General features: G+C 38.4%; 1 pseudogene; it reads right to left on the bottom strand.

Moving 5' to 3' along the window:
• Positions 1–2514: 2514 nt before the first annotated feature.
• LOC114695784 lies at positions 2515–3595 on the bottom strand (annotated as a pseudogene).
• Between the last annotated feature and the right edge of the window lie 21436 nt (positions 3596–25031).

Here is a 25031-nt window from a genome sequence, read left to right as displayed (position 1 = left end):
TATATATATATATATATATATATATATATATACATAAATAAAAAGAGTTGAAATGGAGTTAACCAATAACAGAGTGATAATATCCCTCTGAGACATCACAGGCTATTAAATAAATATGCTAGTCTCAGGAATGGGTTACCATTTTTTGTATTGTTAACAAGTGATATCCTATAGATGCCCAACATTGCAGTCTATTGCCACTCATTCTGGTTACCCTCTAAAAATTAACAGTAAGAACCTGTTGCTGAGGATACCAATTTGAATCTTAGAACATGGAGAAATCAAGCTGGCTCCAACCCAAAAGCATACCAACAGAGAAGACTAACCATCAGCCTCACCTAGTTGTGAACCCTATAAGCATTGTTTTCAAAAATATATGTTGATGCTATGTTACTTGGTGCATAAAGGTTTGTAACTATTGTAACTAATTCATTGTGAATTCTACACTTTAGCAATGGTAAGTCAATCACTTAGTATTTCTCACTAAAAGTTTCACAGACTGTCTTCTATTTGTAAAGAATTACTGAGTCAATCTCTCTTTCATGTATTAGTACTCTGGTTATTTTCCATAAAATTTAGGCCATGAAGCCTATGAAAATATGGTTATTGAGGAGAGGGTGAAAGAAGACATGTGAGTAAAAAGCATTCAGTTTGTAACTAGGACTTCAAGTAATTCAGGAGCTGATTCTATAGGTTAGCTAGATGATCAAAGCAGTATCCATGTCCAAATGGTTCATTCAGACAAGTTGAAGTTCAGAATTCATACATAAATAAGTAATTTTAAAAGTTGAATCATGTGAGAAAGGCACTACATGAAAGAAACCAGGAGATAGTCATGTTAAGTAAATTAAGGTAGTCTCAGAAATATAGGTATATATTTTCTCTCATGTGTGGTTCCTAGATTTTATAGAGATTCATAAAATCATGTATTTATATATGATATTACATTATAAGCAAAGCTGTCTAATAGAGGGAACTAGCATGCATGGGAAGAGGAGAGGGAAGAGTAAAGAGGATATGTGTAGAATGTGCTCAATGTACAATTTATAATTGTGTGAATGTGCCCTTATGTAGCAAAGTACCATGTACAATGACTATATACAATGAAAAAAAGTAAAACGAAATGGTACTTAGCCCTAGAGCAGAGTACCTTAAATTTCTCTGGAGAAGATAGGAATGGGGGGTGGGCTGGGTGGCAGGTGGGAAGGATGGGGGGAGGGAGGACAGGGGAATCTGTGGCTGATATGTGAAATTAAATTAAATTATAAAATAAAAAAGAAAATAACCACAGTACAGAAAGATGGACATTGAAAACACTCTATATGGAGTTTATCTTCTTCTTGGCAAAAATAGCCATTTGGGAAAAAAACTGTTCTTGCCTGGACTGTTTGATCAATTGGACATGCAGAACCCATAGAAAGGTGACCACTGAACTTTGCTTGACAAAATGGTCCTTCAGGTTCTTGCTTCACAGAGGAAACTACCAGACATTCTACAGGACACAGAGAGAAGTAACTCTAGGCCTATGGGCTGAAGACAGATGCCCCAACTTTACAAAAGAACTTTGAATGACTATCCAGGCTATCAGCTGTCTCTGTCTACTCTCTCAAGACTCCCAAAAGTTGCTTGCATCCTTCTCCCATTTCTCAGGTTATATTATATCCTTCTGAGGTCTTTGATATAGTTTAAGACTAGAAAACTATAATTTCCTTAGTTATCATAAAAGATAAATTAGAAATGAAACCTTAGACTCACAAATATAGGATAGATAGGATATCTTCTTTAATTTTGCCAAATACAAATAGACTAGATATTATAACTATAATTCTTGCTTGATAATTGTCTTGTTATATGTAATTTTACTATGTTAAAGTTAAAACCTTCCTTTTGGAAAAAAAAAAGGTGAAAGGGTGAGGTGCTGTGGCATGTCCTGTATGCTGTGAATGTATTGCTCTGATTGGTTGATAAATAAAACACTGATTGGCCAGTAGCCAGATAAACAGACAAGATGGGATAAGGTGGGATAAACAGACAAGGTGGGATAAACAGACAAGAAGAATTCTGGTAAGTGGAAGGCTGAGTCAGAAGACGCCAGTCTGCTGTTCATGGAGTATGTAATTTTACAAGATAAAGCCACAGAACACGTGGTGACATATAGATGAACAGCAATAGGCTAAGTTTAAATGTAAGAGCTAGTCTATGGTAGGCCTGAGTTAATGGCTGAGCAGTTTTGATTAATATAAGCCTCTGAGTGATTATTTTATAAGTGGCTGTGGGGCCCGTGGGCTGGGGCAGGATCAGAGAAAACTTCAGTTACAGTCCAGTTTTTAAACTCTCAGTCAGAAGTTCCAAACAAAACAACACTTTTTTTAATTAAAAAATAAAGCTATGGCAACAGTGTCTCTCCATCACTTCCTCTCTTCTTCTCTTCCTTGCCCCACCCCTCAAGGCTCTTCCTATGCAAATCAGGTTTTGTCAAGAAAGGGTGTAGAGCACAGCTCAGTAACAGCCTCACTAGAAGCATTCAGTGTGCATAAAGGAGGGGCCTGACTCATCCTTCTCCTGCTTGCTGATCCACATCTACAAGAAGGTGGATAGTGAGGGCAAGATGGAGCCACCAATCTACTTAGTACTTGTAATCAAGAGGAGCAATTATCTTGATCTTCATGGTGCTGGGAGGCAGAGCAGTGATCTCCTTCTACATCTGTTCAGAGATGTTTGGGTACATGGTGGTGCCACCAAACAGAAGTCTTTGTGGATGTTAACGTCACTCTTCATGATGGAATTGAATATAGTTTTGTGACTGCACAGGATTCCATACCAGGAAAGAAGACTGGAAGAGAACCTCAGGGCAAGAGAACTACTTATTGCCAATAGTGAAGACTTGGCCATCAGGCAGCTGGTTGTTCTACTCCAGGAAGAAAGAGGATGCAGCAATGGCCATCTCTTGCTCAAAGTCTATGGCAACATAACACAGCTTCTTCTTGATGTCAAGCCTGATTTCCCACTGTCTCTGGTGGTGAAACTGTAGCCAGACTCAGTCAGAATCTTCATGATGTAGTCTGCCAGGTCCTAGTCAGAGAGGACCAGATGCAGAATGGCATGGGAATTGCTTAGCCCTCATAGATGGCACAGTATGTAAAACCCTATCTCTAATTGATGGTGGCATGGCCAGAGGTGAATAGGGACAGCACAGCTTAGACTGTTACATACATGGCTGGGGTACTGAAGTCTCAAACATAATCTGGGTCATCTTTTCACAGTTGGACTTGAGGTTCAAGGGTACCTCAGTGAGCAGCATGGGGTATTCCTTGGGGGCCACATGCAGATTGTTGCAGAAGATATGGTACAAGGTCTTCTCCATGTCCTCCTAGTTGGTGACAATGCTGTGATAAATGGGGTACTTCAGATGAGGATTCTTCTCTTGTTCTGGGGCTAGTTGTCCAGGTAGGAGTGTCACCATCATGCCCAGGCACCTAGGGCAGTCCATAATGGAGAAGTATTTGGCCCAGGGAGCATTGTCACCCATAAAGCTGGCTTTGCCCATGTCAGAACCATTGTCCAGAACAAATTGCAGGGATATTGCATCATCCATGACTGAATTGGTAGCAGGTGTAGACCTATAGCAAACTGATTGCCAGAGGCCTGTGCTCTCAGGTGGACACAGACTTGACCAAGATCTGAGTCTTAATTTCAGCTTAACTATTTACTGACAATGGGAAATCTACAAGCTACTGGGTTTGTCTGATATATGGTTTTCTGAGGAAAACTTACTAATATAATAACTACCTTACTATATAACAGGTATCCAATTCTTGAACTCTATCTCCATGGTCCAATAATTTAAAAAGGAGTTATTTTTAATTATGTATATGTGGTATATCTATCTGCACGTGGGTGTATACACCTGAGTGCAGGAGCCTGTGGGGGCCAGAAGAAGATATTTGATTCCCTGGAATTAGAGTTAGAGGCAGTTGTGAGCTGCCCAACATGGGTGCTAGAAATTGGGCTCATCATCTGTAAGAGGAGTATATGCTCTTAACCCCTGAGCCATCTTTCCGGCCCTTAGATTCAATACTTTAAAAAACTAGTAATTTACATGCAGTATTTGCACTAACTTTGACAGTACATTATCAGCACTATTATTAATACAGTTATTAAACTTCTCATTGCGCAGATCTATATCATCTCCTCTAGTAGACTAGTTTCCTTGTGAGTAGGAGTTTATGAGGCAATTTAACTTTATTTAGGGTAAACCACCTTCTCAATTTGCCTAAGGCAAAGGAAGATATCAATTAAGGAACTTTCAGTGCTGAGGTCAGTAATATCTTAGGTAAGTCAGACATATTCTCTCTGCCACATATCCACCATATTTAGCTCAATTCTTAGGAACTCTAAAATTAACTATTTTTTTCTTCCTCACCCCAGTTTTAACTATTTCAGCTTACTGAGGTGGACCAACAAATCGTAGAAAACTGTAGTTAATAACAATAATACTTTATAGCTATTTCCTGTTAAAAAAGAAACACTCCATTTTTTATGACATGTTCACTTTATTTTTACTAAAAGGGTAATCTTTGTGATGATGGATTGTTAAGAAGTGATACTTTCAATCACAGTTCAAATAACGGTTCACTCTTGAAGTTCAAAGAGTATGTTAATTGTTTGCAAACTATATAAGGCATACTGTAAAAACAAAGTCCCAAAGCAATGTAAGAATGAATTTTGAAAAAGATGTATGAGTTATTGTGACTTTTTGTATAATGTAGACTTCAGAGTTCCTTGTCTCTTAAGTACCTTTTTTCCCCTCCAAGAATACATTTCTTAAAATTTTCAAACTAGTTAGGCAATTTGGGATTCCTCTGGGATTTTGATGCCAAAGCTCTACTGACATTTTGAGAAGATAATGGGTATAATTACTTTGCCTGTAGCAATATCACTGCCTTTAAAATAAAAGCCTCAGGACTTTTTAATGTATTAGATTACATTCTATTCAAAGGGACAGGATTTATTATACAGGAAAAAATGTACTAAGAGAAAACTGATCTTGCTTCCCAAAGTCTTTATTTTTTCAATCACGTATTTTAAAACTATTAGCACAGATTTGCCAAAAAAATGTGCTCTTCTAATCTTCCATTTACAAAGAAGTCAAGTTTCTCTGGTATGTCAACATACACTTGATTTTCTTCCTTCCGTGAGTCACTAACCTTGTTCCTTTGGACTCTGAGTCACAGGTGATGAATAATAGTGGAAAGACCAGTGTTTTCTCACTGTGACCAATGTTTTAACTGCTGCACAAAAGAAAGACCAAAAATGGTGACAACTGTGGTCCTTAACATCAAGCTTCCCATACAGAACAAAGAAGCAGAACTGAGTGCCTCCAAGGGAGTCATCATGATACATTTTTTTAAATGGCACAGTCTATGTGTATTTGGGTACTAGAATAAAGAGGACTTGGTCTTAAGAATGAGCTGACTAGTGACTAGCATACAGAATAATGTGAAATGCTCCAGATAGAGCCAGAAAACAAACACAAAAGATATAGGGACATCTTTGGAAGAAGCAGAGGCCCTGAAAGACTACAGCTTGCTACCCCTGAGTTACTCAGCAGCCTTCTTTATTTTTAATAGTTTGTTTTATGTGCACTGGTGTGAAGGTATCAGATCTCCTGGAACTGGAGTTACAGACAGTTATGAGCTTCCATGTGGGTGCTGGGAATTAAACCTGGTCCTTTGGAAGAACAGCCAGTGCTCCCAACCCCTGAGCCATCTCCCCAGCCCAATATAGGGACATCTTATACACTTATACATATGGTATTTATCTCAGGTCCTAGACTTGCTCAAAACACAAGTAAATGGGCCCAGGTGTCTATTCCAGACCTCTTCCTACTACAAAATACTGCTGAAATTCTATCATGGGCATTCTTTTCCTGTACAAGTATCTGTTGGTAAAAAGTTAAGTGTTCCCCAAAAGTCTGTGATTTAAACTATTAGCTACTATGAAAATTTATGTACAGGAACTGAAAAGATAGTTGTCATTTACATTATCATTTTTTTCTAATGATTAAATGGGCAGTATTGATAGTAGAGATAGGAGGTCTGAGTGTAGAGATAGGACCTTTTGTTCAGTTGGTTGGTTAGTTGATTTTACAGTCATGGAAAGTAAACCCAGGCCTTCCCACATTGTAAGCAAAAGGTTTTCCCCCTTATCCAAGCCCTAAGTCATGGAGCTCCAAATACCTTCCTTTCCCAGACCCAGGAGGACATGTCATTATAAGCACAAAAACAGTACCACACTAACTAAATCTTACCCAAGATTTCATCTAAGACCAGCCCCTAGCCTCATTCAGCAGAAAACAGACAGTAAATAAATAATGTAAATGAGCCAAAGATGGCAGCCACACAGGCTTCCTCTCAATCCAGATGGGATTAGGCATGAGAGGAGGCCCAAGGGATCTCTGGTGGGAAAGGCTTTCATATCCATCTGTCCTGCAGTTCTGAGACTGATATGTCTAATGCTCTGACTTCATCTTTCCTCTCTCCAATCGCAGTGATCTCTCCTTGCATAAGTTTACTAGCAGTTTATCCTTATATTAGACAAAGGTATGTACTCGGTATGTGTCTGTTGTATGAGTTTGTTCATACACTAGGAAAAGAAGAAAAATAACAAAAGGAAGCGATTAGCCTGTCCCCGCTGCTGTATTTAATGCACTGTGGACACACAGCTTCATCATTACAAGGCTCAGAGATCAATACAATAGAAAGCAATGACTGCATGAAGAAATTGAGGCTCAGAGAAGTTAAAGGCTTCCCCCCAGGGCACAGAATTAATCATGGAAAGAGCTAGGCTATGCATTCAAGGCTAAGTCCAAAACTGATTTTCTTGATACCATATGCATTAACACAATTAGGATCCTCATTTTTTTTAAGTCTCTATTTTCTCCCTCCAATTTCTGTTAAACAGATAGTACATCATTAACTTTCAATAGACAGAGGTAGGTCTCAGTTGACAACATTCACTGCATGCCAGAGACATGGCATGATATATGAGATAGAAGGTTATTCTAAGATAATGACATTCAAAGATGTAGCCTCAACTAGTAAACTTCACAAGCCATTTAAACTTTCTGTAGCATTCACTGAGTATCAGAAAAAGTAGAATAATAATATTGTAAAATAGGGGGAAAGTCAGTGTAAATCATTCTTTAAACTGTACACCATGGTGGAAAAGGAAAATAGTAGTAAAATTGAAATGAACTACACAACCCAAATATCCATCAAAGAAACCGGACTCCGAAGGCTACAAGATATATGGTTCCATTTATACGACATTCTGGAAAAAAGCAAGGTTGTTGAGACAGAAAACATCAGTGATTGCCAAGGACATGAGGGTAGCTGGAAAGGGCTGAATACAAAAGGGCATGAGAGAACTTTGGAGTATGGTACACGTGTTCTCCATCTTAAATGTGATGCCAGTTATGTGACGATATGTGTTTGTCAAGATACACAGCACTGGCCACATTAAAAAGGGTAAACTGCATCTCAATAAACCAAACTGGGGGAAAAAAGTAAAAATGGGTGCCAAACACTTAATTCTAACTAGTCATAAAATTCTTGTTCAATTTCTTTGAGGATCCATTTGCATCCCAATGCCCCAAGATGCTTTAGTTCCTTTGGAGGAAACATTTGCTATGGGTTGTACAGCATTTTCATGATCATGAATGATTAATATGGCCTCCTGCTCAAAGATCTCTGCAGATGCTTTGGTGAGAGCCACATTCCAGGTCAGTTTCTTTTTAAAGCAATCTCCTTTTGGCAAAAGGCATGCCTTTACTTTAGGCTTCAAAAGTGTTCTGAGCTGAATTGGTTTCCAAATTCAGGGATCAGCCAGACAGCCAGCACCTCCTGGCTCTTTATAATATAGGAAGACCTGAACTTGTTATCTCCCAAAGAGAATATCCAAGAGCTTAGCCATAATTACCAGACTCAGGAGTCTGGCTTGCCCTTTCTTAATGCAAAGCAGGCTGCTGCTGAATCAGAAGAAAAGCCTATAGAGACTTTTACTATTTGAAATGGCAAAAAATTTCCAGGGTAAGCATTCAACTGACATTAGCAGGGCTTCCCATCTCAAAATCAATTTGCAACATTTCAGTTTTGAACAGCAAAGGCCAAAGGGATAAGAGCTCAGGTTTTTTGTTGTTGTTGTTGTTTTGGTTTTTGACAACAGGACTGCATTGCCTTTCTAATCTAAGAGATTTATTTAAAAAGAACCCATGCACTCTGGCTGTAACACAAATCCCTAAAGATCTTTTAATAAAAAAAAAAAACCTGGAGCTGAAAGATCAAAGAGGAAGAGCAAGTCACAGCCACCACCTCTTACCTCACCAACTCCTCTACCTGAAAAGCATTCCTCAGCCCATAGGCCTCTAGCTGAATGAGCTTCCTCAGTTGAAAAGCCTTAGTTTCTGTCTCCTCATATCTTATATACCTTTCACTGCTTAACCATCACTTCCTTACTTAGTGCTGGGATTAATGGCAGGTGTGCTTTCCAAATACTGGGATTAAAGGTGTGAGATCTCAGGTGCTTGGATTAAAGGCATGTGACTCCCAAGTATTGTAATTAAATGTATGTGCCACCACTTCCTGGCCTCTATATTTAATCTAGTGGCTTGTTCTGTCCTCTGATCTTCAGGCAAAGTTTATTAGGGTACACAATATATTACCACATCTGGCTAGGGATTTCCAGTTTTGTTTTGTTTGAACTTGGGAAAACTATTTCAATTTTTCTACATGATTTGTTTCTGAAAGTCTTGACAATGGCAATAAGTGAAGGTGCATATTTAAAATCCACAACATTCAGATTTATATGAAATCGTTGGTATTTTTTCTCACAACTGCCGTGATCTGTACCTTTTTTTCTCTAGTAAGGCAAGGGAATAAGGCAGTTGGAACCTACAATATTTAACCAGAGAGCTCCAATCTTGAGCAAACCTTTGTACCCTCTGATTAGCAATTACAACAATCTGGCAATGGAAGACAAACTTCCTTTTACTTTCTTAATCATTTTTTAAATCTTTTAAAATACACAGGCTCTGCATTTGACTACTTTTTTGCATGTTAACTTCTTGTGGGAGGGAGCCACTGATGGGTGATGTGGTTCTGTATGCTGTGAATATGTATTATTCTGATTGGTTGATAAATAAAGCTGTTTGGCCAATGGTGAGGCAGAATAAGGTTAGGCAGGACATTTCAACTAGAAGGAGAGGAAGGAGAAGGGAGAGCAAAAGAGACACCATCCCTTAGTCAAGGAAGCAGCATGTAGTGGCACACAGATAAAGCCACAGAACATATAATGACATATAGATTAAGAGAAATGGACTGAGTTAAGTTATAAGAGCTATCTAGCAAGAAGCCTGACCCATAGGTCATACAGTTTGCAAATAATATAAGCTTCTGTATGTTTACTTAGGATCAAGTGGCTGCAGGATGCAGGAGGGAGAGATTTGTCCCAACCATGGGCCGGGTGGGACACAGGAAAACTTCTGACTAAAAGCCACATTTCATTTAGTTCAGAGAATTCCTCTTTCATTCCTGTGGAATGCTTTTCAAATAATTTTGCTAATTCCTCCAGCCACATTACATGCAAAGGCCAATCTCCAAAATTCAAAGCTTCTATCAGACCCCTTGCCAGGCACACAGGAAGCTTTAAGATTCATCTAAGCATTGAGGCAGTGTTCCCACTTTAGAGAAATGACTGAAAGGACAGATTAAAATGTGCTTCCAAAGTCATTTCCAAACATCTTAAAAAGGTGGGTGGGGCTGGGGGCTAGTTAACTCATCAAGCATTTGTATTATACATTCTTTTCAAAGAAGCCATGTGCTCTGGAATTTTCTATAAATGAGTGAAAATAGAAAAAAATATAAGTGTCCACTGATAAAAAAAATTAGCAAGCTATAAACATCAACTAAAAGCGAGGTTATGTAATCATTTAATATAATCATTAGGCAATCTTTAGGAGTATATAATGATTTTCTTGTAATAAAGAAAAAAAATTATTTAGGTGGTAACTGCATTACAATTATAATCCTGTAAAATATATAGTTGTGAATAAAAAGGAGTCTAAAAAATATACAGAAATTGTAATAGAGCTGTTTAAATGGGGGCTATATGACTAACTCCTGTTTTTTTGTTTGTTTGTTTTTTGTTTTTGCTTCAGCACTGTGATTATAGCCCCTTTCAATTTGAAGAATATTTTTAATCTGCACTGTTCTTATTGGAGATAGGAATATGAATCGTGAGTTTATGTGAGGCATTCTGATCACCATGAATTCAATTCAAGCTGCATTGTTGCCTAGCAACAGGTTAACTTTTCTGCAGTGAAATTCCCTAGTAGCAGCAACCTATGAAGTATCTCCTGAGGAATTCCCTACCTTAAGTGCACCTCATACACTTATTATTTCATCTTCATATTCCATTGCTTTAAGAACACTTCATAATCTAATCATGTGGGAAAATTAAAATTGAAAGTAGTGAATTTTAAAATCCATACCCCTATATGTTTACCTCTCTGCCTGGAAGAAGAATAGAGTGTAGACTTCTCTGAATTTCTACCAGCTTTTAATAGACACCAGATTAAAAATAACAAGATACAAGCTGATTAGAACTTTGATTTTTAAATTATGGATATTAGCTTGACACAAATCTAATCAGATGTAATGTTTCTTTTCCTAATTGATAATTTTTATTTTAAAATATTGTATTATTGACATAAGAGTGATCCTTGTATGTTATACAGCCCTGTAATTTTTAGTGTATTTACAGAGTCATGCCACCATCACCACAAGCAACTTCAGAACCTTTTCATCATCCACAAATGAAATCCTTGCTCCATTAGCCTGTCACTCTCCATTTCTCCCATCAAGCAGCCACTGATCTCTAAGAAATTGCCTAATCTACAAACTTTACATTAATGGAATGATATAATATGTGGCCCCTTACATCTGGCTTCTTTCACTTAGAATAGTGTATGCAAAGTCCAGCCATGACGTAGCATATATCAGTACCACACTCCTTTTTATGGCCACATAGTATTTCATTGTATATGTATGACACACTGTATTTTCCAGTTATCCATTGATGGATATTTAAACTATTTCCACCTTTGGACTGTTACAAATAATGCTGTATGAACATTGATTTATACATTTTTTTGTGTGAACAGAATTTATCATTTCTTTCAGAAATATGCCTAGAAGTGGGATTGTTGGTTCATCTTGGTAATTCTGATTAACATTTTTAGAAAATGCCAAACTGTTTTCCAAAGTGGATTCACCATTTCATCTTTGCCAAAAGTATATAAGGATGCCAACTTCCCCACATTCTTACCAAACACTTGCTCTTGTCTGTCTTTTTTAACATAGGCATCCCAGTAAGTATGAAGATTTTTTCTCATGGTCTGAATTCCGATTTGCCTGATGATCAATGACCCTGAGCATTTTGTCATGAGCTCATTGGTCACTCATATATCTTCTTTAGAGAAATATTTGATTCTTTGCCCATTTCTACACTAGGTTATTTGTCTCCTTCTGTTGGCTTGCTTTTTTTCTTTCCCTTTTATTCGTGTGATACTGAGATTCATTGTAGAGATGTGTTGACATCAAGACCTTCACAAGCCCCAAAACACTCAGCCCCAAATAGTTACCATTGGCTAGGGAGGAGAGGGGAGGGCAGTCACTATGCATCAGTGTCAGGGAAAGGAGACACAGCAAGCCCCAGGGAATGCTCCTGCTGAACAAGCTCAGATCTGTCTGCTATCCTCAAATCACCCCTGACATCAGAATCCTGCTGTTCGGCCTCCATAGAGCAGAATGCCTGCTCTTACTCTTAAACAGCACTTAGGGTATACAGGGAAACTTTGTACTATAAAAAGTAAAAAAAAAAAAAAAAAAAAAAAAAAAAAAAAAAAAAAAAGCTATTACTAAGGTCCACCATATTATATCCAGGACCACAGCCAATTTTCATGCCTCTATGCTAGTAATTATTTACTATCTGCTCCAGGGAAGTTCAAAGAACAGAAGATAAATAAATGAATGGAATATCTTAATTTAAGTTAGAGAGGATTAGAACAGAGATCCATAATTTCTGTCCTTGCTTGCCCTGATTTTGTTCAGCACATATCTAGTACCTACTGCTCTCAGTATTTCACAAGTGTTAATTAATTTAATGCTTATAGCAGTTTTCTGAAGTATACAACATTATTATATTCATTTTATAGATGAAGAAAACAAGGCATAGAGAGAGAAAATGACCTGCCATAAGTCAGTGGCTGGTAAATGGTGAAGCTAAATTTTACTAACCCCAACACTGTTCTATACTTTCAACTGCCATATGGTACTCCCTGGCGAATTTTTTGCTGTCATATACATCCATTAAAGGAGAGGAGAGGAGAGAGAGATATATTGAGCCCACTTGATGTAAAAAGATTTCTTTACAACAGATATATCTTTTCAAAAAAAGCCAACAACAACTCATTCCAAACACATTTTTTTCAGTAAATGAAATTATTAAACATTCAATTTGGTCTGAAAAACTAAAGGAATCCTGCCATGAATTCATTTCTCCCATAGAATATTATAGTCATGCAATATTAAATTGTTTTTCTGTTGTGAGCATTGCTACCCTGAAGACAGGTCACCCACTTATTGTTGATAAAAATGAGTCCCTAATTCATTTTACACATGGCTAGCTTTTTCAAAATATTGAATGGCATTGACTGGATCTATTGAATTAATTAATGTGCAGCGCACAGAGCTGCAAGCTGCTTGCCCAAAGCAAACCTTTCACAGAGAAAGAACCCATCCAGGCACTCAGCTCCTGGAGACAAGCAGTGTCCTTGCTCCACCTCCATCCCCAGAGAACAGCTATTTCGTTTACATCTCTGTCATCCAAAGGTGGTACAAAAGCAAAGCATGTTTACACATTTGAAGGAAACATTTCCAGCTCCTATTATGGCTTTCCCTCCAGCCACCTACTGCTCTCTCCCTCACCAAACCTCCACCTTGTGGCTATACTAGAGGAATTTTCTTCATCCCTCATCTTTTCCTATACTCCAATCTGGCTCCTTGTTCATTGGAGGCTGACCATCTCCTTCATCAGGCCCCTAAGTCCTGTGCTTCTCAAAGTACTTCTCCACATTCATATAAAACTTGCCCAAATCCCAAGGTGCTTGTCTCAATGCACTCTTCCCAATGTGTCATGTGTCTGACTCTTTTACTCCTATTAATTTGCATTTTGGAGTAGAAACTGAGTAACAAGGATGTGAAACAAATACAGAAGTCCCCAGAAAATGGAGTGGAGCAAGGGCAGGCATTGTGCTCATCCCAGTAGCTATAGCCTGGGTATATTTGTTTCTATACATACATAGAGAGAGAGGTGAGGAGAGAAGGGGGAGAGGGGGAGAGAGACACAGACACAGAGAGATAGACAGACAGGCAGGGAGATACAGAGAGAGAGAAAGAGAGAAGGGCATGCACACACACAAAAGGCTTGCTCCAAGGGAAAGGCTTGGAACCTTGTGTAGTATACATTAAGATGAATAAGAGAATATTTCAATTTCCCCATCCCATCTCATTTACCCAGCCTCCTACCTCTGTCTTTGTCATCTCTGAGTTCAGGAGCTCACCACCCACCAAGTTTTCAGTCCTCCTATTTCCTGTGTTTTCTTCTCCAAGTACCTTCTTCCCACCAATTAACTTCCATGGTCACACTGTACCCTAGAATTGTTACCACCAGGAGCTATATAAGAAAAGTCGCCTAGCCTTTCTACTCCTCTATTAAATTACTCTCAGTATACTATACTTGTTCTGCAATCATTAACCACCTCTTTTATTTTGTTCCAGGGCTCTCAGCTCACATCCTTCCTTTTCTTGTCATCTTAGTTAAGTCACTTGCCTGCCAATATCATTTGCTGTTTCTTTTTTTCTGTGTACTGCAAAATGCATAGACACCACTCTTTCCTCTGTACCTTTTCAACAGAACCCACACCATTCCATCTATCCATCTTCTTCTCATTCACCTCACTCTCCAGTAGCAACTAGAATAACTTCTAAGAAATAAATCTAGCCAAGGTGTTCCTCCAATTAACAGTCTCTCAGTGACTGAATTGCTCTCTGGATAACGTCTAAATTCTTCATATGATCTTAAAGTCCTTCCTAATCTGGTCCCTTCTTATATTTCCAGGCTTCCTTTTTAACACAATCCTATTCCACAAGACACACTCCTCAATAAGCTTCCAACTATATAGTGTCCCTAGGCACTTACCAGCTCACTCATTCTCCCTATTTCTTTTATTCTGTACAGATTGCTCTGTCTCCTCAGAGCATCTTACCTTTCTCACACTGGATAAGTATCATCTCTCATATCCTAATTGCTTCTTCCTGCTGACAACTTTTCTTGACCATCTCCCACATTGCACATTATGGCAACTTTCACCAAAAAATGTAGTCAATCATTTCTATATCAACATCACTACTATAGAGTTAATAAAGTCAAGAATTGTGTCTCATTTGTTATTCTTTCCACAGTGACTAATTAATCTCTGACACATAATAGAACCTCAAAATATGTAAATGAATTGCTAAATGAAGAAAGAACTTAGTTTGGGAGAGTTATATGAAACTTGGTGCTTCTTGGTAACAGGATTGGCAGAAATTTTCTGTTATCATTTTGGCCCACTTCAAAAACTAGAACTGACTAATGCAGCTACAGAGATGCCATAGCAGATATTGATAGTCAGCTATTCAAAGTCTACCAACTTTTGCTTTAAGTACCAAGTAAGAAATTTGGTCTGAGCTTTTCTGGCTACATAAACATGGCCACATTTAGAGAGTTAACTTCTCTCCAGGGGCAATTCTCAGCTAAGGAAAAATGGAAGGTGATGGATAGATACCCCAACTTTCCCTTCACTTGGATGGAATAATTTTGAGGCAAGTTCTATGTAGTCTCTCAGATATCCCTCACAGGGCTGAGCCTCACTTTCTCACGGAAGTAACTCATTTATAAATACACCTTCTATTGGCCTTCATATATGGAGCAAATATGCCTCATCTCCTGTATAAACTACTGAACCAAATTCTTTGCAAGCTTTGTTTCTGAGGAAGACATTGACATAATTCTTTGATTTGTTTTTCAACTCTAGTTTAGTCACTCAAGCATAGAAACAAACTATAACTATTCATCTGAAACTGGCATAGCTTTTATACCTAAAAAATCTTCCTCTGTAGTTATAACCATCTGTTCTTCATTTGTTTATATTCATTAATGAAGACTGAATCAGCATTTTGCTTTAATCACCTTAACTGCAATAATAAGTGTAATAGAGAACTATAAGATTACCTGAGCATTTGGGGCTGGAGAGATGTCTCAGGTCTTTCAGAGGACCTAGGTTTGGTTCAGACTACCCACATCGTGTCTCAAAGTTGTATGCAACTCCAGTTCCAGGAGATGTGATATCCTCTTCTGTTCCCCTCAGGCACCAGACACACATGGTACACAGACATTCATGTAGGGAAAATAACCTGAATGACAATACCTACTACAGCATCTCTTTACTTATATACACATAACGTGTTTTTAAAAGAGTAAATGAAAGAGATAATTGCCATTAACTAGCAATTTCTTTTTTTAAAATATTACCTGAGCATTTACTATGTGCTAAATTACTGTCTAGATTAATTCACTATTCCATCTCCTACAACCCATTTATCCAACTCTTTCCTTTGTACTTTTTTAGTGCCTATACCTGTGACTCTCCCTAAACTTCCATTTTTGTCAAAGGTATCCTGATTTTGCTTAGCATTTCTTGGGCCCTGGCAAGTAGAGTGATGGGATAAATCCAGAGTCTGTAATTCAGAGCAGCATTTCCTCCAAGAAGCCTAGGGGAGTCCAGCTGAGGTTCACATGAGAATTGTGGGCAAAATACCAATTCCAAAATCAAGCAGGGGTTTCATTCCTCAGACCACCAGGAACATGCCTACAGTGAAACATGCTGGATTTATTATTCAAGTCAATGAGAAAACATGCAACCTAGGGAACTATAGGGCACCTCATCAAGAGAATTTAACAAAGGTTTGTCTCTGGATTTGTTATGCTAGATGTTTGGAGAAGAATTTAACAAAGCAGGGTTCTGCTCTAGACTGAATGCTCTTGGGAAACAGAAGTAATTCCATGGCTAGAATGCTCAGTAAATCTAGAAGGTGGGAAGACTAGAACAAGACAAAAAAGCTGTGGTTGCTAAAGCAGGAGCAGTTATCATATTCACTGGGAGAGAAATATGTTTGCTCATTCCTGTAGCATGAACAGTGTTTCTTCTTTTCTGTACTCAAATGTGGGTTTGATCCATTATGGTCAATAGGACAGACTCACCCTTGAGTATCTGGTGTGCTCATAGCAACACTAGGAATCATATGATGGAACCAGACCAACTCCCAGAAGGCAAATATATCATATACACATAAAATTCATTAAGATCATAGGTGTAACATAAAATTCATTAAGATCATAGGTGTACCTCTGGAGAGCATACATTTTAAGTAGACATTTTTTTGAAACAAGGGGACATGCTATACATGATATTCTGCATTTTGAATTTTTTATACTTATGTATCAGCATGTATATATACCACCACCTAAGCCAGATTGCAATCTAAATAAGATCATATTGTGTGAATATACTATAATTTCTCAACTGTCTATTAAGTAGGTATTTATTTTATTTACAAGTTTTTTATCAGCGACAATGAACTAGAAAAATTGCAATAGGTAAGAGCAACTTAGCCTCAAGAGGTACTTTGGCACTTTACACTGTCACCAACAGTGGTCTGGCTGCCAGTTTCCCCTCCTCACCCCAAGTGCTATCACCCACTTCTCACTGCTTCTTGACTCCTTTTGCTGCTCATGCCTAAAGATATCACTATCTCAGTCTCAGAAATTGAAATTCCAGACTTGACTTTCTTAAAGTCTTCAATCATTCCTCTTACTCAGCAAATAGCTTTTTATGCTCTAAGGAAGTGGGACTCACCCAACAATTCCTGCCTTAGCAACTTTATCTCTCTTTTTCTTTGTTTATCTTCTGCTTGTCAAACTAAATCATAAACGGAGCTGTGTCTTCTACCCTGGAAAGACTGACGATTTTATTGGTTCTGGCAGGCCTATCTTTTTGTTTTGTTTTCCTGAATCATTATAACTTCCTTTTAACTATATTCTCTTACCCAGTCTTTCTTAGAAAATCCAGCTTTTATGTAGCTAGAGCACTGATCAGAATATGTCAACCTCCTGTTCAATATTTTCCCTGGCTTCTGAGTGCCCATAGAAGAGAATCCAAGCAGCACTCCCTATCCTTTCTTTGTGTATTTTGCTTATGTCCTCCCCTTTTCTGGGATATAGTTCCAGATTGAAGCTTTTCTCAAGTACCAAGGCTCATTCAAATCTCCCTCCTCTGAAAACTCTCCAAGGTACCCAAGTAAAATTGATGAATTCTTATGTTCCCAGAGACATGCATTTCTGCTTTCTTTTAGGCCCCTTGCCCTATAACACTATCAGTACCCATTGTCTGTATTTATGTATCACTACAGAGCTACAATCTATTGCTTTTAGCTCAAAACAATAATTGTTATGTATCATAGCACTAGACACAGGGAGACTATATAAAAATCCCTCCCAACCCATCAGCACCCAGGAGACAGAAGCAGGAGGATCTCTGTGAGATCAAGGCTAGCCTGGTCTACATAGTGAGCTCTAGGACAGCCAGGCCTATGTAGAGAGACCCTGTCTCAAAAACTAAACAAACCAACAAATCCCTTCCAAATGTTCTGTAAATATATTTATTAGAGCTACAAAAATTGAAAAGAACAGTAACATTTGCTCAATATAAAAACCTAGATGCGCCGGGCGGTGGTGGCGCACGCCTTTAATCCCAGCACTCGGGAGGCAGAGACAGGCGGATCTCTGTGAGTTCGAGGCCAGCCTGGGCTACCAAGTGAGTTCCAGGAAAGGCACAAAGCTACACAGAGAAACCCTGTCTCGAAAAACCAAAAAAAAAAAAAAAAAAAAAAAAACCTAGATGTAAGTGAAGCTTATTTGATAAAACCACAAAGAAGGAATTGCTTTTATGAAACAACAAAACCAGTGATTTCACGGCTTTTAAAAATTTTTGTATAACTTGTAAAACATCGTATTCATCTCCTACCATCTCCATCATGATACACTATTTTGCTTCCAAATCTAATGAATATGATATTCATTTTTTTAAAAAATGTGTGTTGCCAAAAATGAGCACTTTACATTTCTTAACCTTGTAGTCACTTGACCTATGGGGAAGCCTCAACCATAGATAGATTAGTCAACATTATCGAGGAGGGGGGATTAATAAAATGCTGGTTTTCACTTTTGTATTAAATTGGTTCTTTGGCAATTTTATATATGTCTATAATGAATTCTTACTTTCTCCCTCTGCCATCTTTAGTTTCTCGTACCACACCCTAATGGTCCCTTTCCCAGTCTCATGACTTTTGGTCTTATTTTGTGACCCATTTAGTTTAACTGGATTCTCTGTGTGACCACTACATTGGGATTATCCACTGTAATCTGGAGAGTCACTAGTGTGTACAAAACTGAAGGCAATGACTGCCCTTTCCTTGAATTCAACCTTTGAAAACAGATCCGCAATGAGGGGTAGCACACCTTAGATAGCCCCCCATGCGCATGTCACTGCTGATCAGTTCGTTTTCGTGCAGACCAAGTGCAGTCATCCACAGACCTTGAGAGTTTGTTATTGCAGTGACTGTGAATTGCAGCTAGAAGCCGTTTTACAACCCCATCCCATTCCTCTGGCTCTTATAATCCTCCCTGGCCCATTCTTCTGCAATGTTCCCTGAATCTTGGAGGGGATGGCATAACTGTCACATTTAGGCCTGAGCACTCAACTGTCACTTGTTCTCAAAATGTTGAATTTTTTGTTCTTTATTTATAGTTTTTAAGTTTGTATTCACTTTAATTTTGGTAGTGCTGGGGGACCTGACCCAGAGCCTCACACTTGCTCTGCAAGTGCTATTCTACTGAGCTATATCATGAATACAGGAATTTTTTTGAGGTTTTCCTATTACTGAGGGCAAAATGCCCTAGCTTGTAAATATTCGTATATAATATTAAGATAAAGTCAGTACCACTATTCCCTTCTCCAAAGTGCCATTTTTGGCATTTTGGACAATATTGCATTTCCCATTCATTAAGAATTTGTAAACCAAGGGAGGAAAATGGCTCAGCTGATAAAGGCACTTACTGAACTTAAAGCCTAAGTTCAATCCCCAGAAACCACATAAAGGCAAAAGAAGAGACCAACTACACAAAGCTATTCTTTGACCTCCGCATCTGCATTGTGGCATGCATGTGCCCATTCTTGCAAACATCAAACACAAACACAAAATACTTTTTTAACTAATTGATTTTGTAAGTCATAAAAAGGGAATTACAGATTCATGAAATGCTGTAAAGGAAACACCAATTACACAAGCTGTTTCTCATATGACCCTGTTGAGTGACTTTCATATAAGAGCTGTGGTGATATTGTGTCCCCCAATATATTGTGCATCCTAATAAACTTCTCTGGGGTCAGAAGACAGAACAGCCACTAGATAGACATAGAAGCCAGAAAATGGTGGCACACACACCTTTAATCCTATCACTTGGGAGGCATAGATCCATCCAGATCTCTGTGAGTTCAAAGCCACACTGGAAACAGCCAGGCATGGTGACACATGCCTTTAATTCCAGGAAGTGGTGTCAGAAACAGAAAGGTATATAAGGTGTGAGGACCAGGAACTAGAGACATGATTAAACTTTTAGGCTTTTAGCAGCAGTTCAGCTGAGATCCATTTGGATGAGAACTCAGAGGCTTCCGGTCTGAGGAAACAGAATCAGCTGAGGAACTGGCAAGGTGAGGTGGCTGTAGCTTGTTCTGCTTCTCTGATCTTCTAGCTTTTACCCCAATACCTGGCTCCAAGTTTTTTTGTTTTTTTTGTTTGTTTGTTTGTTTGTTTTGTTTTTTTTTATTAATAAGACCTTCTAGCGATTCATGATACAAAGAGCAGTTACCAGAGAGAGCATGACCTGTTCACTTAAAACTGCTATGCACATCCTCCAATGTATGACACATTATAATACTCACATCTCAACTGTGAATTTTATCCCAAGGAATGGAGTAGATTACAGAATTGCATTCTTACAGGCAGTATCCTGTTCTGCTTGTGCCTTTCAGAATTTGAGTCATGACATAAAGCTCAAGATTTGGCTTTAGTGAGTCAATAGGTGAAATAACAGAAGAAAAAGCAAACAAGCCCACACAGTTGCAGGCTCCTTGGTAACTTCAATGTCTATTGAGATTTATTACCCAGAGATGAGCTTGTGGGAAGAAGGAAGCAATCTCTTCTTAGAGATAAGTTTCAAGGACTATCATCAAAGAAAATAAATCACAAACAGCAAAACCCTCTCTAGAGAAAGTCAAGAAAGTGCCTCCTAGTAACACGATCATTTCATCAGTGACAAGGAAGCTGAGTGGAAGAAGAAACCTTATGTCCACCCCAAATTAGAGCCTAGACTGAAATGTCAATAAAAACTGCTCTGTACAACACTTGAGATACTGCTCAAAACACAGTGTGTGACTATTACTAACAATAGGAGATATATGCATAGCTTCAGAAGGCTTGGTGTTGTTATCCATGTTTAAGATGATACTCTGAAAACAATTTCACTACCTCATGATTGTCATTTGAAATAAGAGACTTGTAGCAGACATTACTGATTGCCTACAAACATTTCCTACTTGATCTTTGCTAAGAAAATCCTCCTATTCCTGTAGCTCGGTGCTGCCAAGAATTAGTATCTCAAGTGTGGGAATAAAGCACAGCAAGGACTACCTTCCTTCTATGCCTAATAGGATCCAACCAAGAGTATCTGCTTATTTAGGGAATTATTTTTTTAGCTTACACTTTTCTCTTGACTCTGTAAAGATAAAAAAAAAAACACTTGTAAAAAACTTAATATGTGGTAAGGAATCTCTGTCTGTTTTAAAAAATAAAGGTAACCCCCAGTTCTGTACTTAAAGATGATTCTAATCCATTTTGCATCTCATCTGGCATCTGCTTTTCAGCATTCTTTCCTCTCTTAGCCCTATGTACCAACCACCTTTAAAAGAGTTTTACTCTTTGGTTGGCTTGCTCATTAAAGAATTACCTTTGACATGTGCTCACAGTATGCACTTAGAGATAAGTTTCCAGGACTATCTTTTTGAACTATTGATGAAAGTCCTGTTGTTTTCAAACATTTGAAATTCTCAGGAAACGAATTCTGATTAATCTCCAACATTTATGGCATTTTCCATATCACTCTGTCAGTAATTATTATAGGAGTGAGTATCTACATCAGTGCTAATAAACAAAACATAAGTCTACTGAGGATTACTGGGGAAAATCATTTTCTCTGAAAAATAACGAAGAGATGCCTCTTTCCACATCATCTTCTAAGTGTTGTTGTTGTTGTGATGATGTTGAACAAAGCTGAAGCTCCTGTTTTGAATTCATAAGAGGATATGTTTCTGACTACACCAAAGGTGACGTAGCTTTAAGGAAGACATCATTTAAGTTTGTGGCATCACAGAGCAATGTCACTGCAGTGAGCTACCTACTTCTGAGCTTTTGGTCAAATAAACAGTTTGAGTCTTTGTGATATTAGATACTGTTAGACAAATTTTCTGTTACATGCAGCAGAAAAGCAACAGGAAAAAAGTGAAGTACAAAGATAAGGTGAACCTTTCATATTTTGGGGATTTCTGTTCAAGGACTTAACCAAAAATGGATTGAAAATACTAGAAATTATTGCATCTGTAATGAGCATCTATGAACCCTTTTCTTGTCATTTTCTCTATACAATACAACATATGGCAACTGTTGTGTTAATGATAAGTTACATAGAGATGACTTAAGCACACAAGAGACTGCACATTTAAATAGTACTCCATTTCATACAAAACACTTGAACATCCACAGATTTTACAATCTTTAAAAGGTCCTGGAACAACTGAAAATTCTGAGGGGAAACTGCATATTATTTGACTTCTCAATTGTTACAATAAAGGCAGTTTCAAAACATCCACATGTGTAACTTTATTGTGCCCCTCCAATTTGCAGTGAGACTATGAAGGCATTTTCGAATATACCACAGTATGCTATTAGGCTGGGGACTGGCAGACATAGGTGTACAATGAGAAAAAATAGTCTATCCCCAGAAAATTTGCATGGTTCACTTCAAGAAGACTATTCCTGGACCATTTCCTGAAGTTGGAACACTCGCTTGGCTACCTGGTTTTCCATCCTCAGCCATTTAACTCGACACTGCAGCTAGCTGCTCTCCAGCTCTTTGGGCCTGACATGGCAGCCTCATTTACATTAGTGCTGTTTCAACAGAAGTGACTTCGCCGAGCACTTTGTGAACGTTGACATCCCATTACTTTCGGTGGTTCAGAGTTTGCAGATGTAAATTATATTGTACTCTCTGTAATAAACTTAATTACAGAAGCTTCTGATGACTGTGATTTACTTCTCAAGACTGACAGAATTCTTTGAACTTCCCAGCAATGGACATACATTCTGATTAAACAATGAATCTACTCTATATTTTGGGGAGTCATGAACCTGAAAGTATCAAATAATTTTGATCAGTGCTTCAGTGAAATATACACAAAAGTAGAAAAGGTCTTTGAAAAAGCATCCAATCCTACTATTATTCACAGGTGAAGAAACTGAAGTCCACAGGGATTTTGTCATTGATCCTAAGAGCTTGTATGTTTCATTTTTATTTTGTTTTAAACTAGTAGAAAAAAAAGAAAACAATGTTAGGGACTAGAGTAATGGCTTAGTGGTTAGGAGCACTGACTGCTCACATAATGGACCAGGGTTCAATTCCCAGCACCCACATGGTGATTGAAAACTGCCTGTAACTCCAGTTCCAGGTAATCTGAAGCTTTCTCCTGGCCTCTGTGGGCACTACATGCACATGATATACGTACAGGCAAAACACTCATACACATAAAACAAATATTTTAAAGGATCTTTAAGAGATTTTTAGGGATAGTTTAATGATAAGAACATGGGCTAAGGCAAGGAGAGTGCCACAAATTTGGAGCTAGCTGGCTTCAACTCACACAGTGAATTCCAGGCCAGCCTGGGCTACCTAGAAAGACCCTATCTCAACCCCCAACCCTGCATAAAACCCAAACAAACAAACAAACAAAAAATAAAAGATACCTCTAGAGATTTAACTATCACTAAAACCCTGATTCACTTCCCCAAGATTTCCAAAGACTTTTAGGATAAATGTGAATTGCACAAAGAAGAACCAAGAAATCAGTCTGGGAACTACAATGGCGGCATTAATCTATGGACTATCAAGCACTTCATACATGCAGATATGACTGTTTAATCTGACTGACACTGGTCTTCATTTAAGTCCTGATATGAAACATGTTTCAGAGCTGGAGATGGGTTAGTGGCTAAGAGCACTTGTTGCTCTTCCAAAGAGGCCAGGCTTAGTTCCCAGAATCTATGTGGTGGCTCACAGCCATCAGTAACTCTAGTTTTATGGAATTCTATGCTCTCTTCTGACTTCCGTGGGTATCAGGCATGCACATAGTGAACATTTATATATAGGGAAATCACTCATACACATAAAATAAAATATTCTTTAAAAAGAAACATATGCTTCAGTAAAATATAATCTAAATGCTATGTCATTTGCCAGTGGCTAATGGATCTGTCTTGTTTTCCTGGTGGCACCAAACTCAGTAACGAAAATAATATGAACATCATTCTGTGTCAGTCTTACCTTGTTCATTAGTGGCTAAGATTCAGCTACTCAGCTGGGCAGTGGCAGTGGTGGTGCACGCCTTTAATCCCAGCACTCGGGAGGCAGAGCCAGGCGGATTGCTGTGAGTTTGAGGCCAGACTGGGCTACCAAGTGAGCTCCAGGAAAGGCGCAAAACTATGCAGAGAAACCCTTTCTCGAAAAACCAAAAAAAAAAAAGATTCAGTTACTCAACTTCCTACTCAGTTAACAACACCATTACAAATATTTCCTTTCCTTTGCACCGGATGATAAATATTCTGAACATATACAAGTAACGTATTTTAATAGCCTTGTTTTATCCCATGAAAAATAAGCTATCACTACAGAGTATTAACATAAATTCAGAGGCTGGGGAGTGTAGGGAGCCGCCATTCAAAGATGGCGCTGACTTCCTGGTAGCCTAGCTGTAAACAACTCCATATTTGGCTATGCTCTCGGGACTACATGTCCTGTGACCTGTGCATGTGCAGGTATGGTAATCGACCTTATGTCCTCAGCCTATCCCGTGGCTCCCCATGCTTGCATTCTGGCGGGACCCAATCACAGTACGGCACGTTTGCCTGATTCCCTATATAAGCAGCTGCAGTTTAGTCCTCGGGGCCCCTCACCTCCTGCTCTGCTCTCCCTTAACCAAGAGGCGTTCCAATAAAGTGTGATCTGAGAAGAATCCTCGCGTGGTGGTCGTTCTTCCTCGCTGGCCGAGAAGCTTGCTGCAAGGGAGCACTGGCTATTCTTCCAGAGGACTGGGATTCAATTCCCAGTACCCACATGGCAGCTCATAATCACTGAAATTCTAGTCCCAGGGCATCAAATGCCCTCTTCTGTCCTCCAAGAGTACTGTATACATATGGTACACAGGCATACAAGCAGACAAAACTTTCATACACAGAGAGAGAGAGAGAGAGAGAGAGAGAGAGAGAGAGAGAGAGGGAGGTAGAGAGAGAATCAGTATGTTATTATATTCAAGAGCTATAAACTAAAGTAGTGTCCTTATATTGACTTATTTGTTGGGACAGATTAAATGTAATATATAATTTTATGTATCTATATGTATATATACATAACTTGTAGAATATCAT

The sequence above is a fragment of the Peromyscus leucopus genome, chromosome X, assembly GCF_004664715.2.
Source record: "Peromyscus leucopus breed LL Stock chromosome X, UCI_PerLeu_2.1, whole genome shotgun sequence".
Classification (NCBI taxonomy): domain Eukaryota; kingdom Metazoa; phylum Chordata; class Mammalia; order Rodentia; family Cricetidae; genus Peromyscus; species Peromyscus leucopus.
This window is presented reverse-complemented; position numbering and strand designations above follow the sequence as displayed.